The 12,113-nt window shown below is 38.5% G+C and overlaps 1 pseudogene; it reads left to right on the plus strand.

The window, feature by feature from the left end:
* The first annotated feature begins 1,912 nt into the window (after nucleotides 1-1,912).
* On the plus strand, nucleotides 1,913-9,953 carry LOC114082812 (large ribosomal subunit protein eL32 pseudogene; annotated as a pseudogene).
* The last annotated feature ends 2,160 nt before the right edge of the window (nucleotides 9,954-12,113 follow it).

Consider the following 12,113-nt stretch of genomic DNA (forward strand, 5'->3'; position numbering starts at 1 on the left):
GATTTCATCTCACTCCTGTCAGAATGGCAATCATCGAGAATATAGGCAACAATATATGTTGGCAAGAATGTGGAGAAAAATGTGCACTCATACATTGCTGGTGGGACTGTAAATTGGGTGCAACCACTATGGAAAGCAGTATGGAGATTACTCAGAAAACTTGGAATGGAACCACTATTTGACCCAGCTATCCCACTCCTCGACTTATACCCAAAGGACATAAAATCAGCATACTACAGTAATGCAGCCATGTCAATGTATATAGCAGCTCAAATCACAATAGCTAAACTATGGAACCAACATAGGTGCCCTTCAATAAATGAATGGATAAGGAAATGTGGTATATGCAATGGAATATTTCTCAACTTTAAAAAAGAATGAAATTATGGCATTTGCCAGGAAATGGATGGAGCTAGAGAATATCATGCTAAGTGAAATAAATCAATCCTGAAAAACCAAAGGCTGAATGTTTTCTCTAATATGTGGATGCTAATTCGCAATAAACTAGGGAGCCCTAGAGAAGAATAGCAGTAACTTATATTAGGTAGATGGAAGTGAAGGGAGGGGAGGGGAGGGTATGTGGGGATAGGAAAGATAGTAGAATGAAACAGACATCATTACTTTATGTATATATGTGGCTGCATGACCTATGATTCTACAACATGTACACTCAGAAAAATGAGAAATTATCTATGTATGATATATCGAAGTGCATAAATGCATTCTACTGTCATGTATAACTAATTAAAAGAAATAAAAAAAAAAAAAAAAACCTCTGTAGACTGACATGGACTCTTGTGTCCCTCTTTTCACAGCTCTGATGATAGCCTATCCTTGGTTCATTGACAGGGTCCTCCTTACAGGAAGAACCCCTGATCACCCACTTTCAAGAGTCAATTCTGTACCTGTGACCATGATAACATTCAGAGGCCACAAGTCTAAAGTGCAGTTCTTAAATAGGTCTGGTTTCTGGCCTTTTTAACAAGATAATTTGAAACACTGATAAACAACTAAATAAAAGAAAGTATTCTTGTTCTGACCCTTAGTGCCTTGTGAGAAGGGGGATGCCACAGAAGGAAGAAAATACCAGATGTGAAATGAGAATAGAAGCTGTGATGAATACAAAAAGCAGGTGCGTGCTTACCAAGCAAAATGTATATATGAAATGATTTACCATAAAGGCTAATATTTCCAGACCACGTTCAAACAAAACAGCAAGGATGGGACAAAAATGCACTTGGGGGACACAGAAAGAGAAGGAGGAAAGTGAGGTACAATGATTCACCATCTGCTGAATCAGATGTTGTCAATGGCCACAGTAGGTTTCATCTCAGCCCATGACCAGGCTCCTAGAAGGTCAACAACCCTGCTGAGCTGGGCCCAGGACATACCACACCTTAGGAGGTCTGGGACAATGGTCATCGTGTCAATTTCTGAAAGGAGACTCTATCCTGGAACTTGGGGTTCAAAGCTGATTTTCTGCCCAGAGAAAAATCTGGAGGAAGTTGGGACTCCACTCCTCCTCCTCAGTCTCTTCTTCTCACTCCCACTTGCACTCAATGAAGAGACCTAGGGGAGGAGAAAATTTGCATGACAACCAAATATTACCCCAAAGGACATGAGAGGAAATAAGAGAGGCCTGAGGGAGCCCAGCTCTCTTGTGATTCAGGAGACAGAACTCTGGGACATCTCCACCATGGCCTGGATCCCTCTCCTTCTCACCCTTCTGTCTGTCTGCACAGGTGATCTGCTAACCTGTCCCCAGGCTCAGCTCTCACAGGATCCTGAGCTGGGTCCAACCCAAACCTTGAGCTCAGCCCAACATAGTCATTAAGGGTACCTGCTAATGGGTCCTTCATCCTTGGGTCCTTCATCCTCAGGTCCCCCTCTCCTCTTCTCTCTTTCAGGTTCCATGGCCTCCTATGTACTGACACAGCCACCCTCAGTGTCAGTGACTCCAGGTCAGACAGCTATAATCACCTGCTCTGGAGACAAACTCTCTGAAAAATATATTCATTGGTACCAGCAGAAGTCTGCTCAGTCCCCTGTACTGGTGATTTATGAGGACAGTGAGAGGCCTTCAGGGATCCCTGACCGATTCTCTGGCTCCAGCTCAGGGAACACAGCCACCCTGACTATCAGCAGGGTCCAGGCTGAAGATGAGGCTGATTATTACTGTCAAAGGTGGGACAGCAATGCTAAAGCACACAGTGTTTCAGGCAGATGGAGAAGTGAGACACAAACACTTTCCTTGTCTGTGTCACATTCTTATAGTCTTCAGGAGGACTGGCAGTAAAGCCATAAGAGAGTCTGGCCCAGCTTATACAGATCTGAGGCCCCTAGACTGCCCTTTCCTTCCAGTTCTCTAGGTAGGCTTTGCAGAGGGGATATCATGAGTGGATTTTTGGGTGACATATCAGGCTGTCCTGGTGAGTTTTTGGCTTGGGTGTGTGTCAAGGATAGAGGACCTAAGTGGGAGGACAGACACAGGTGTCAATGAACTCTGTTCTTGATCCCTGAATTTACACTTTGTGTAGACTGGGCCACTTTTAGGTCCATATGACCTGGATTAGTCAGAAGTATCCAGCCCTTGAAAAGCTTCTGAAGCCCCAAGCTCATACGAAGCCTATGAATCTGAACTGAGCAAACCAGTATAGTGGGCCCTGTGGTATCTCCTCAGGTACTCCTCTGTCAGGCTGGCCCACCCATTCCCACACAGGGTGATTCTGGTCTGATTGCTGCCTGAAGTCAAGTTGCCTGGCTCTGCCTCTGTAGGAATCCAGCTTCATGAAACTACTGACATTTTGGTTTCCGCTGTCATTTTTAACCACTAGGTGACCATGGTATGCATTCTAACCCTATAGAATAAACAGACATTAATACAGTGTGTTTCACACCACACCTGGACAATTTCTTAACTGATGTTGGAATTGTTAATAGTTTGGGGAATGCCCTAGCACATGCTGAATCTCACACCGGCAAATTTCTTTTCACCAAGGTTAACCAGAAATGTAGAATAAAGGAAATTCTGGAAACTGTTAACATAAAGTCCTCATAATCCACCCATTGGCAATGGGAAACCACACATTTTATAATCCACCAAATCTCCGAAGAAAGATTATGTTGAGATCCATGTTCCTACTTAATAAGATGCAACAATCCTGGATAAAATCATAAACAGACTCACTGTTCCTTGGTGAAATTATGCAAAATCCTTTCTGACTTTTGGGTGACATTATTCTTCTCAGAGCTAATTCACATTTTATTTTCAAACACTTCATCTCAAAGTCAAACATATACTGTCAGAATGTCTTATGTTGGAAAATACGAGGAAGAAAGGGATGAGAAAACAAGAATATTTGGCTAACCTGTATCTACATGTTCATTTCAAATACTTGAACCTCCTTGTTACTGGTTCCAACGTTGTAGCTGATACTCATTATGACTCTTCCCAATTTATTCCACATCACCTGAACCTTCAGCAAACACCTCCCCTCCCAGGTGGGAGGAATCCAGAGTTTATTTCTGAAGTTCTTGGTCCATTATCAGCCCTGCCTTAATGGTGGTAGTGATTTTCTGTCTTTAATCAAGAACCGTGGGAGAACTGAAGGACTGCCTGCATATGATATTTATTCTTTATGCTATAACTTGAATGTCTCCACCCAAACTGAGGTGGAAATTCATTCCCCATCATGACATAGAGTGGAGAAATGTAATCTATGTATTTAGAGGTCAGACCTTAGAAAGGTAATAAATGTTAATGAGGTTATAAAGACCAAGTCTTAATCCAATGGGACTGCAGCTTAAGAAGACAAAGAGACACTTGAGCAAGATTTGTCTTGTTACATGATGCCCTCCACCATCTCAGGACTCTGTAGCCTCTCTGTCAGCAGAAAGGCCCTCAGGAGAGTCAAGAATATGATGGTGCTATGTTGTTGGACTTATAGAACTATGAGCTAAATAAACCTCTTTTCCTCATAAGTTACCTGTCTGTGGTAATCAGATATAGTAACATAAAAAGGACTAAGACTGAAAATTGGAATAGAGAAATAAGACTGTTTTTAACAATCAATACATGAAAATTTAGAAATAGGGCTGGGAGATCTTGGAGAAACAGGCTAAAAAAGCTTAAAATGCTGAACATGGAACAATATGGATGATTCTGTTGAGGAGCTAGATGGCAAAAAAAAATTAGGAAAAGTTTATAACTTCTTAAAGATTGGTTATGTGGTCATGACCAGGATGCTACTAAAAATGTGGACAGATGAGGGCATCATGCTGATGAGGGCTCAGATGGAAAGGAGCAATATCATTTTGGAAAATGGAGTCAAGCAAAGAATCAAGCTAAACTGTGCCTAGGCCTTAGGGCTTGATGGAAAGCCAAAATTAAGAGAAAGTAAAATGTGGTGGAAGAAATTTCTAAATAGAAAAATCAGTGAGGCTGTTGCCTGTGTACCTTTAACCAATTATACTAAGATAAGAGAGTAAGGAATTATTTGGTAGATATGGTGCAGAGACCTCCTACTTGGCAGCTATTTACCATCACACACACACACACACACACACACACACACACACACACCAAAATACAAAGAATGAATGCAATGTTTTCTCTGAAATGTGGATTTTAACACAATAAGGTGGGTGTGGGTGGAAGGAAGAATAAAAGATCATTGGATTAGACAAAGGGAAGGGAGCTGGGGTAGGAATAAAAAGATAGTAGAATGAATCCAACATAACTTTCCCATGTTCATGTACTACATAACCAGTGTAACTTCACATCATGTACAACTACAAGAATGGAATCTTAATTAGAATAAGTTATACTCCATAAATATATATTATATATAATATTATATATATAATGTCAAAATACACTCTACTGTGATGTATATCTAAAAAAGAGGATATTGCTAAATTGCTAAGTCTGGTCTTGAATTTGAGATCTTTCTGCCTAAGCCTCCTCAGTCATTGATGTGCACCACAGTGCCCAGCAGTGATTCTTTTATAAAGTTGTGGTAAAATGTACAGAACAAAATTTTATCAACTTAATCCTTTTACAGTGCATTAGAAAAGGCTAGAAGAAATGATTTTGTAAGTTTTCACTATAAATGATAAATGTTTAGAGATATTAATAAATTTAATCTTATTTAAACTTTTTTTTTTTTTTTTTTTGAGATGGGGTCTCACTATATTGCCCAGGCTGTTTAGAACTCCTGGGTTCAAGTGATGCTCTTGCCTCAGCCTCCTGTGTGGCTAGGACTATAGGTACATGCTGAATTGCCTGATTTTAACCTGATTTAAATATTATACAACATGTACATGTATCAGAATTTCATGTTATCCCAATATATGTACAAGTTTTGTATATATATATATATATATATATATATATATATATATATATATATAAATAAATCTAATTTGGGGCTGAGGCTGTAGCTCAGTGGTAGAGCACTTGCCTAGCATGTATGAGGCACTAGGTTTGATCCTTAGCACCACATAAAAATAAACAAAAAAAACACATTCTGTTCATCTACAACTACAAAAAGAATTAAAAAAAATAAATTTAATTAAAAAAAAATAGAACAAACCAGGCTCCTGTACTATTCATCTAAGGAGATTGCAAAGAATCCTAAGAAATCTCTGACAAAATTTCTGGCTCCATTTCAGAAAACACAGCCACCCTGTCCATCAGCAGAGCCCAACCTGGGGGTTAGTCTAACTATTACTGTCACAGGTGGGACAACAATGATAAAGCTCACAGTGAATCAGGCAGACGGATAAGTGAGATACAAACATCTTCCTGGTCTGTGTCACACTCTTCCTCTAGCCCAGGAGGCCTGAAAGCAAAGCCAGGTCAGGTCTGGCTCAGCTCAACCAGATCTGAGGACCCCAGTTTGCCCTTTCTACCCAGCCTTCCCATTTGGTATCTCAGGAGAAGATACAAAGACATTTATCACAACTGTGTTTCAGTTGTTCAAGATCCAGAGGAATGAACAAAATATCACACAAACAAATAGAGATTATGGATATAGATACTTGCAGAGATTAAAACTGGAAGTGTGAGATTAAGGAAAAGTAAATAAATAAACAAACTGAGTGATAGTAAATGAGATACATGGAAGATCAGTGAACCTTAGAAACTACTAAAGATAAAACTGGGGGATAATAAAAACAATAATCAATACATCACTGTGTTGGGGAACAGCTTCTTTCAGCATAAAGTGTGTGTGATTGAAGTCAGGAAGGCAGGGTGGGTATGGGGCATGAATAGATAGAGTATTTGAGAAAATAATGGCCAAAAATATTCCACAATTGGGGAAAACCTGAAACCAACAAGCAAATAACTCACTAAAATCAATCCCAGGAAACATGAAGAAAACACTATCACCACATATGATGTCACTTGATTAAACTAGGAGTGAATGGGACACTTGGACCTTAATGATAGGAGCAGATTGTTTACCAGAAGCAGGAGAGGAAGAAGACTGGGGAGCAATACCTTTACAAAATGAAAGGAAAAATATGTCAACCTCAAATTCTTTACCCAGTGATACTGTCTTTCAAAAATTAAGGCAAAATGAAACTTTCACAAACACTGAAATTCACTTGAATTCAGGTATGTGGTGTCTACGTGTAATCCCAATGACTCAGGAGGTGGAGGCAAGCAGATTGCAAGTTTACAGCCAGTCTTGGCTGTTTCTTGAGACCCTTAACAGTTTAGTAAAACTTTGTCTCAAAATAAAAAGGAAAAATTACAGGGTTGTGGTTCAGTGGCAAAGCACCCCTCCAATCAAATTTCATTACCCCCATGAAAAAAATTTATTAAAATAATACCTTCTTAAAGGTATAGATGAACTGTATTAGTCAGGGTTCTCCATGAAAAGAGAATTAATAGGAGATATAACAGCAATAGGATAAGATAGATGTAGGTATAAATATTTTGACAGATGACAGAGAAAGATATAGGATAAAATAGGTAGGTAGAGATTATAGATACAATTTTTTTGTGTATTTTCTTGTTATTTGCAGGATTAATAAAGAGAAAAATGAAACATACATGTTTAGTACAGATACAATTTTTAGAAAACATTTGCAACACATGTTTGGTGGAATCTAAAGATGCAGAACCTACAAATGTTGAGAACCAACTGCAGGGAGATATGTACACATATTCCCTACAGTCCTGCATCACTTAGCAATAGTGGTATGTCCTGAGAAATGCATCATTAGGCAATTTCATCATTCTGTGAATATCATACAGTGCATTTTACACAAATGTAGATGGTACAGCCTACTACACACTAAGGCTACATGGAGTGTGTGTGAATATGTGTTGTATAAGTACTATATGCATATATATATATATATATATATATATATATATATATATATATATCACATATTGTACATATAATATTGCTTCTAGGGCCATGAATTAAGCAACATGAAGTTGAATCCAGCACAGGAGAAATGAAGCAATCAAGAGACGGTAGCAGCCCTCTTGGTGTAGTGAGCAGTGCATCAGTCTCATAGTCTGAAGATACAGGAGAGGTATGAGGCTGTTGTAAGCATACTACAACATACAGCTTTATACTCAACATTTTTATAATTACAAGGAGTACACTCTGATTAAAAATGAAAACTATACTACAAGAAAGACAGATAATATCATACTTATTTATTATCATGACAAATATTATCTACTGCACATAATTGTGTGATAGGGTTACATGATTGGTAGTACAGTAGTATTGTTTGCTTCATTATCATCATAAACATAAGTAATGTGTTGCACTTCAACCTTAGGACGGGATGACATAACAAGGTAACAGGAATTTTTCAATTCCATTGTAATCTTATGAGACCACAATAATATATACAGTCTATGATAAACAAACACCATTACAGCAGTGTAAGATTGGATGGATACATATAATAGATACATAACCAGACACACATTCAGAAAGAGGCAACTATTCTATTGAATTGCTTCATATAATCATTATGGCTGGTGAGGTTAAATTGCTGGGCAGGCTGCAGCCTGATAATTCAGTAAGAGTAAGGTCCAATTCTTGAGTCTGAATTCAGCAGAGCAGTACCTTGGAAATCTCAGTATTTGCTCTAGAGGCTTTTGACCGTGCATGAGGCCCAGGGACATCTTAGAGGGCAACCTGCTTTACTCAGCAACGACTGATTAAATGTTAATGTTAATCACCTATGAAAAACAATCTCAGCACCCATACAAGGTGTTTGAGAAATCATTGTGGGAAGGTGGCCTAGCCAGCCCAAAAATCAACTATCACTTAAGCTAGCAAATAGATGAAAGGGGACACTTTTTAAAAAAACAAAATCAAAATGAAGAACAAATGAATGAATGAATGAGAAAAATGAACATAAAAAATTGAATTTTGGATTTTGGGGCTGTAGCTCAGTTGTAGAGCACTTGCCTAGCATGTGTGAGGCACTGGATTCAATCCTCAGCACCACATATAAATAAATGAAAAAATGAGGGTCCATCAATAACAACAACAACAAAAAATTGAATTTTAATCATGTTGTATACCTTAAGATCACACAATTTTGTCATTTATAAAGCTGGAAAAAATGAGAAAAAAAACATTTAACTTAAGGAGAAACTAGAATGTGAAGACACAGAAGGTATATTTCAACAAATTATACTATGAATTATATTAGTTATAAGTTATTAATTGCCACTACTAAAAGACATACATGGTCAGACTGAATTTCACACCAAGATCCAACAGTATATGTTGCTTACAAGAAACCCAATTTAAATTTTAAAAACAGAAATCAGTGCAAAATAGGGCAAATTTTCAATGCATAGAGACAAACCCACATATCTATAGCCATCTGATATTTGATAAAGGTGCTAAAGATATATAATGGAAAAAAGACATCCTTTTAAACAAATGGTTCTGGGAAAACTGGGTAACTATGTGTAGCAAAATGAAATTAGACTCCTGTCTCTCACCCAACACAAAACTCAAATCAAAATGGATCAAAGATGTATGACTAAGTCTGGAAACTTTACAACTGCTAGAAGAAAACACAGGGTCAACTTTCCATCATATAGGTGCTGGCACTAACTTCCATAACAAGACCCAAAGCAGAAGAGATAAACCAAGAATCAATAAGTGGGATGCCATCAAACTAAAAAAAAAAAAATAATAATAATTCTGAACAGCAAAGGAAACAATTAAGAATGTGAAGAGGGAGCCTACTAAATGGGAGAAAAGTCTTTGTCAGCTATTCTTCTGATAGGGGATTAATATCCAGAATATAAAAGAACTATAAAAACTAAACACCCAATTAATAAATGGGTAAAAGAACTAAGCAGAAATGTCTCAAAAGTTAAGAAATATAAATGGTCAGTAAATATATGAAAAAAAAATGTTCAACATCTATAACAATCAGGGAAATGCAAATGAAAACTACACTAAGATCACATCTCACTCCAGTCAGAATGGCAATGATCAAGAATACAAACAGCTCTTTTCTTGAATACTGCCTACAAAGGTGGCCACCATCTGTATCCAGCATCATGGCTTCTTGTGAAGCCAAAAATTGTTAAAAAGAGGGCCAAGAAATTAATCTGGCACCAGTTAGACCTATATGTCAAAATTAAGCATGAAACCCAGATGTATTGACAACAAGGTGCAGAGAAGTTTCAGGGCCAGATCTTGATGCCCAGCATTGGTTCTAGGAGCAACAAGAAAACAAAGCACATGCTCTTCAGTGGCTTCCAGAAGTTCCTGGCCCACAATATTAAGAAGCTGGAAGTGCTGCTCATGTGCAACAAATTTTACAGTGCTGAGATTGCTCGCAATGTTTCCTCCAAGAATCACAAAGCCATCATGGAAAGAGTAGCACTGACCATCAGAATCATCAATCCCAATGCCAGGCTGCACAGTGAAGAAAATGAATAGACAGTTCATGTCTATTCATGTGTCTTTAAATAAAGCCACAAAAAATGCAAAAAAAAAAAAAAAAAAAAAGACAAAGAAAAAAAAAGGAGAATACAAACAACCATAAATGCTGATGAGGTTGTGGGGGGGGGGAAAGGTACAACTGCATATTGTTATAGTGGGACTGCAAACTAGAATAACCACTCTGGAAAGCAGCATGGAGATTCTTTAGAAAACTAGGGATGGAACCACCATATGACCCAACTGTCCCACTCTGGTATTTTCCCAAAAGATTGAAAATAGGCAGGGTGAGAGTGGTCTAATTTCATTTTTCTACATGTAGCTAGGCAGTTTTTCTAGCATCAGTTGTTAAAAAGGCTGTCTTTTTTCCAAGATATATTTTTGGCACTCTACTGTAATATAGCCACCTCAATGTTTGTAGTAGTACAATTCATAATAACTAAATTATGAATTCAATCCAGACATCTGTCATTAGATGAATAGATCAAGAAATTGTGGTGTATGTCTGAGAAGGAGTTCTAATCAGCCATTAAAAAAGTGAAATTATGGCATTTGCTGGTTAAGTGGATGGAAATGGAGAATATCAAGTTAAGTGAAATAAGCCAAACTCAGAAACTCAAAGGTCAAATGTTTTTTCTCATCTGGGGAAGCTGGAGTAAAATCAGGGAAAGGAGTATGGGGACAAGTGCATGGAGTGAGTAATGAAAAAACGGCATATGTTTAGGGCATCTGAGTGGCAAACCACTTTCCTGTGCTAGGCATGTAAGCAGCAAACCACTTACCCCAAACCACTTACCCTGTAGGCACAGCCCTGGGTGTGAGTCTGTGTGTTACAGTCCCTGCGCTTGCTCCATAGCCCACTCCTCCATTGGTCGCTGCAAGAACAGTTAGCAGAAATTGCATTGGTGGCTGCCTGTAATCTGCTTAACTACTGCCTGAGTATATATACATGGTAACTGCACAATAAAATCAGACCTGCATCTGGAGGTCTTGATTAGTGACTCTGCAGCCACACTCTCCTCTACCCTGTTCCGTTGACCTCCTCCCTGGAGGAAAGAGAGCCCACGCACAGGAGGAGGGAAGGATAGGATAATATAAAAAACAAATGCAAATTAACAGAGGTTTGAGGCTGAGTAAAGCAGAGGAAGAAGGATGAGAGAGGGGAGGGAGGAAGGAAGGGAAAAGGAGGCATCATGAATTAAAATAAATTTCCATGCATGTATGAGTTTGTCAGTATGAACCCAATTTCTATGAATAATTATAAAAAAAATCTAATAAAAAATAAAAAGAAGTTTAAAATTCAAAGATCCTTAATGCTACTTCTAGTTAAAAACAAAGCAAGACAAGTAATTTGCCTCATATGGCCTGTGCCCATTTCTTTTAGATCATTTGGACTTTTAGTATGATTTTATATTACCATGTTTTATTTAGAAAAGTCTCAATTTTACAAAAAATTGAGATACAATATAAATGCATTTAACTGAATAAAGGAAATGAATGGGAAACCACTGGAGCACTTCCAAAAAATGGACAACCTGTGTTTGCTGGATGCTGGGGTGGTGCAGGGACCTCCTCTTTAGCAGTTATTTCCCATCATCAGTGACCTCACTTCTCAAAAATTCTGGATTCAGGTTAAGACTTTAGGATGACTATTACAGCTCCACCTGTGACACTCATATTTAAGAAGAAATGTACAGCACACAAACAGTTGGTTTCTGTCATGGAGAAAAGTTTCCCTGTGAAGAACACCAACCCAAAACTTTTTATGCCTGTTTTAGTTAGTTTTTTTTTACCGTTACAACCAAATCACCTGACAATAACAATTAGAGGAGGAAAAATTTGTATGGGTGCTCACAGTTTCAGAGGTCTCTGTCCACAAACAGCTAATTACATTCCTTGGGTCTTGAGGCAAGGGAGACCATCATGGCAGAAAAATGTGGTGGAAGAAATCAGTTTAAGACATGATCAGAGGAAGTGGGTGGTTCAGCTGCTCTGGATACTGTTGTTTGGTGTTTGGGCCTCTTGAGGGGTTACTCTAGAGGGCCGCTGGTGCTGGCCTCAGTGACAGGGCTGGTCACCCCTGCAAACCCAGTTGCTCCAGGCTTCAGTGTCTGCTGGTGCCCTCTGCATCCTGCAGGCCTAACATGTTGTTGCAATACT

The sequence above is a fragment of the Marmota flaviventris genome, chromosome 1 (genome assembly GCF_047511675.1).
Source record: "Marmota flaviventris isolate mMarFla1 chromosome 1, mMarFla1.hap1, whole genome shotgun sequence".
NCBI lineage: Eukaryota > Metazoa > Chordata > Mammalia > Rodentia > Sciuridae > Marmota > Marmota flaviventris.